The sequence below is a fragment of the Uranotaenia lowii genome, chromosome 2, assembly GCF_029784155.1.
Source record: "Uranotaenia lowii strain MFRU-FL chromosome 2, ASM2978415v1, whole genome shotgun sequence".
Taxonomy (NCBI): Eukaryota; Metazoa; Arthropoda; class Insecta; order Diptera; family Culicidae; genus Uranotaenia; species Uranotaenia lowii.
Window position 1 is genome coordinate 322,137,461 of NC_073692.1, and position 5,118 is coordinate 322,142,578.

Here is a 5,118-nt window from a genome sequence, read left to right on the forward strand (position 1 = left end):
TTCAAATTTGACTTGAAGATATTCGCAAGCGAACGCAACAAGCCAACAATTTCCTCTTTTCAGTTCTTTTAGCAACTGATACATCAAACGGAGATTTGGCCTGTGGGCAAACAATCAATTCGTGTGGATGGGATAGGATTTGTTTCGACTGTGAAACACGCAACGCAACGATTCCCTCTGATGATGCTAACATTAAATGTCGCGCAACATCCTCTCTTTTCACACAGCAAAGGAAGAGAATTGTAATACAATTTGAGAGGGCTTTGGAAGTATCGCCTATATTGGATCAATCATGAACAAGTATCGGAACCTTGCCTTTATAGTTTTGGATTATTAATGTATGATCAAACTAATCTTTTTTTCATGGAATGGAATCGTTTGGACACACTGTACGATACAGCGAACGGGTCGTTAAGTAGAGTAACCATTCATTTTTTTTACTTTTTTTTACTCGTTCTAAAAAGGTTTGATCAAACGTGTTATCGTTGTCTTATGATCCGCTCATAAAAAGATGACGATACAACCTATTGTTAACCAACAGTGAAAAGATTCCCCATACTGGGATTTTATTAATTTTATTGAATTCCAATTAGTTTTCCGGAAAAAAATATCAAACGAGATTTAATTTTCTAATATATTTAATTCAACACGATTTTTATTACATTTAGATTAATCATTGAAATATTAACCTTCCGCTACCTGCGGATGTTAACTGATACTCCTTTAGGATGCTCCTAATCCTGCAGCATTTTCCGTACCAAATGCAATGGCACTTCCGATCCATCCTACTTCGTGTTGAAGGAGCACTGCTGAACCTTTATTGGCGCTGCTGCCCCGTGTGCTGCCCCGCGTGCCCCGTGGCGCTGGTTCTCGTGTCTGAGTACGTCGCATTTTTTAAACAATGGATGGATTCTCCATAGTCTGGGGGCGAAAATGAAAAGAATGAAATTTAAGTTTCTCGCTATACACAAAGTAATTTTACTTACCCTTTTATTACATTGCTCTAAGGTTTTCACGTAGCCTCCATCTCCAACTTCTGTTCCGGAACCAAGTGCCGCCTGTTCCTCGATCTGGAGAAACCCGACTATCTGCGCCTAGAATAAAATATCTTACTGTTAAAAAAATCCTATTACCACAATAAATAAGCGTACTCACCCTTGCAGCACCGGAACCGTTGCCGTTGCCTACCGGACCAGCCCAATATAGTAACATTTTGCCGGGAGATGATTTTTTTTGTCAACAATTTCAGCCACGCGGTTTGCTGACAGCCGGAAAAATTTGAGGCGCGTTGCTAAAATATTCGATTATTTTTTATGATTATTAACTGAATCTTTCGGGAATAATTTGGTATCTTATCGATGCGTTGCCAAATTAAGCAATGAATTTCTTAGAAGATTATTGGTATCTTTTAAAAATGGTTTTTAACTGGTTTCTAGCAAAGGCACATTAGCAATGACTCAAAAGCAATTGAAACTATTAATGTTATCAGAACCGAATGATTCGCAAGATTCATAGTATGGTTTTTAGCTATGCGGGTTCACTGACATTACGATGATAATAAAATTACGTATGGCGAGAATTTACTATAGATGTCACTTATTTTTTAAGTGAAAATTATTTTGGGTGTGACCGATTTGACATTTCACTGCGGAATATTTCTAGCGTAACATTTCAAAAGGGCGAAACTGCCAAATGTAAACAAATCGAGTTAACGGTCATTCCGGATGTACGCGGTTGCACTTTACCTAATAAACGCGGTTTCATCTTAAAATCGCTTAAAACTTTCAAAAACTTGATAAAATTTAATTGGGCGAAACTTCATGTTGATGCATTTTCGTTGGAACGTGAAGTTACGCCTATTCAAAATGGAGTGAATTTTTCTATTCGTGTAGAGCCAAAAGGCGTAACTGAGTTGACCGTGTGTGACAAAACGGCCTAATTAGTTTTTGCGTGTAGGATGAATGGGCGTAACTTCAAAACCAAAACAAAAACGGCCGATCGATTGGGCGAAACTTGCAGGCTGTTATGAGCTTTCATGTGGTCTGCTGCCACCAATGAAAAAATATTAAAGCTCGCAAACAATTTCAGTGCAATCTTAATTTGATGATTGCGAAATTTCCTAGTAGTTACCCATTTATGTTTACCTCCCCATGGAAAGAAAGAACTTAAAGGCGACTTACGTTGCTAGTTCTGGTTTGTTGCTCCTTTTTATTGGGCCCGGGGTTGGGTTTCCTTGAGCTGCGAAGATTTCCACTATGGCACATGTTCGTCCCGTCTTGCTTCCTTGCCCTGTCATCCGCTGACCAAATTCCGGTGGGCGTGTGGACTCGAACTTTCCTCCTGCTTGTGGTAGATGTGATGGGGCACACTGCTGTAACGATGGATCCGCTGAAATACTGCTGCGCGGTGGGAATTCTATGTGGCTACCGGATCTATTTTTCCCTTTCCTCGTGGCTCGTGCCAAATTTTGGTGCGAATTATGCCCACAATAGTGAGTTACGCACTGGTTCACAAGGTCGAAGTGGTTTTCGTGGGACTTTTACAAGACCACTGACCGACTTTCGCACCAGGGAAACCGGAAAAAAAAACTGCGAATTCCGCAGAAAAAATAGGGAACGATCCGAAGCTCGCCAAAACAAACACTCCACAGGCGATGAAAAGCGCGATGCCAAGGGTTGCCGCAACTGATGTGGTGATGAACGGACGATCGGTGCCTTCTGCCAAGGCCAACCTTGCACCTCGGATTTTTTTTCCGAATCGGCAGTGATTCCGGAGAACCGTTTTTGGATCACCTGCCAGCTGCTGCGCCTTGATGCGGTGCTAAGCAAGGCAAACGCCAAAAGCAAAAAGGCCAGAATGCCAAACGGATAAATGGGCCAAAAGCCAAAAGGAAATAGCCAAAAGGGGTCCTGTCGGAACAAAAATATCTTGGTCAGGCATGAACTCTTTTTCTGTATTGTTGGGTACTTACAGCACATGTCTGACCCCTTTTTTTTTTTATCTTGCTCTCTTCCTGTCTGTCTTTGCTGTGGCTCGGAACTAGCCACTCTTCGCCCGACGTGCACGGAATCGATTGGCGGATTTTGTGGCGACCAATTGGTGGATTCACGACTAGAATGAACTTTCGTAAGGGATCGGTTTGGTTAGAGTTTATTTGAATAACCTACCGACTCCTCGTTTAGCGTGCCGTTCTCGTCTCCTCCCGATTCTGGGATCGAGCGGTGTTCCTGGCTCTTTCCGCGGAGCGTAGCTAAAAGAACCATTTTTTTTTTGTTAGCTGTGGGTTCAATTTCGAATCCGAGGTTGTGAATGCCGCTTACCTTCAAATTTGTCCGCAAATCGTTGCTTCTCCGGGGAGCGGCGTTCGTCACACCAATGGCGCACTTTTTCTTTTTTTCCTTGCACTTTCTGTGCAGTTTTCCGGAAGCGCAATGACAGTTCAATGCTGCCAACCTTTGAGGTTTAGGTTTGACGCCTGTCAAATCCGAGTCTGTTCTATGCCTGCCAGATTTCTGGCTAAACATTCTTCCTGCGGTGCGAATTTTTGCACCGTGTTTTGTTTCCGTGTTTTTCGGTTTGTTGATGGCAACTTTTATTTTTGTACTTATTTCGTGTATGCACGCTCAGTAATCTTTCATGAGGGAATGGGTTAATGAAAATAATGTTTGCGAATGCGCTCGTATCGTATCAAATAAACATAGAATATTCATATGTAACATAACATTGCTACTTTGGTAGAATTTTTCATGAATCGTGACAGCGATTCATGAAAAATTCTTAATCACGCCACTAGGCATTCGAATAAGGAGTGTTGATCGACTAACTATCGAGCGAAGCTCGATCACAATTCACCGTGCACTGGTGATAAACTACATAACTGAATATATGCAAAGCTAATCATAATCTCATCTTAACCATAATAATCATAATCTCAACGCCATCGATTCATGGCAGAAAAACTGAAGAACATAACGCCAATAGTATTAGGCAAAACTAATAACAAACTCTAAGCCAACGAGTTTTGGCAGATGGTGTCGATCTACGCCAGCTCGTCTGGCAAAATACTCCTTCGAAGCCTGAATTTTCTAGACGGTTCTACTGAAGCAGCTCACAAATATCAAGATCAAATATCATGTTATAAACTAATGAGAAAGATCTTACAAAGTAGAACTAATACAACATTAATACTAGGTTTTTGTGCTGGTTTGGTTTCGAAATAGCAACAGAAGTTCAGGGCGAAGAAGGATTTAGTCTTCTAAATCACCAAGAGCCCAGAATGAGGGTTAAACCGCGCCCTCAGATCGCGTTCCTTTAGATCTTTTTCTTGGTGACCCCCTTTGCTACTGTGCTTGATCCGTGGCATATTATTTTTTGTGGTTAGTGCGTCAATTCTTGATGTACAATTGCATCGTCATCATCTGTTGTGATGGTATGGTGCTTAGCACCATAGCGTATTTCTTAGCGTGCTTAGCGTATTATGTGGTTTGGTAGAGGTTGATCTCTAATGCCGTATTCGTTTTCACCACCCGAAAGTGTTGCACCCTCCACGATGAAAACGAGCATGAATTGAGTTTTGCACCCACCTTTGTTGGTGTGCGTGAAATCGGCAGTGTCAACAGAAAACATCAAGCTGTCAAAAATCCATTACAGCTGGTATTTGTTTTCGTTTGACTTCGAAAATTGAAATGAAATTTATTTTAGTTGATCATTGTCTTTTAATTAATATGAAAATTTTAGCATGAATTTATGTACTATGTTAAATTGTGAAAATTTCTGATTAATTTTATTAGAGGCTTGCTTGGTAGATTCGCCTCTGGCCCTAATGATAATAACTGCAATACCGGCTGATTCTGGGCGGTCTATGTTTGCTGCTGCTGGACTGCAGTTACCCCAGCTTGATGGTCCGATATTTTGTCTTGAGAGTATCGTTTATTCCTCGCAAATCTCATCTTCTTCGTTCGAGTATTTCCGTTTCAGATTACAAATAAAAAATCGAAAACGGCGAATTCGGATCGCGGAAAAGTTTAATAACATACCGAAATGAACGAAATTCAAGCCCTCGTAGGGATGAATCATCCCACAGGATGAAAATCCCGTATAAAAAAAGAAATTCAAGCT

At 41.1% G+C, this 5,118-nt stretch overlaps 2 long non-coding RNA genes across 2 annotated transcripts; both read right to left on the bottom strand.

Moving 5' to 3' along the window:
- Window positions 1-769: 769 nt before the first annotated feature.
- On the bottom strand, window positions 770-1,522 carry LOC129749145 (uncharacterized). The gene is made up of 3 exons (XR_008737936.1): window positions 1,156-1,522; window positions 987-1,094; window positions 770-921 (listed from the first exon to the last, which is right to left on the bottom strand). It is a non-coding gene; the product is annotated as an uncharacterized LOC129749145 (long non-coding RNA).
- A 1,481-nt stretch (window positions 1,523-3,003) lies between these two features.
- LOC129749712 (uncharacterized) lies at window positions 3,004-4,456 on the bottom strand. The gene is made up of 3 exons (XR_008738140.1): window positions 3,321-4,456; window positions 3,168-3,250; window positions 3,004-3,111 (listed from the first exon to the last, which is right to left on the bottom strand). It is a non-coding gene; the product is annotated as an uncharacterized LOC129749712 (long non-coding RNA).
- Window positions 4,457-5,118: the final 662 nt, after the last annotated feature.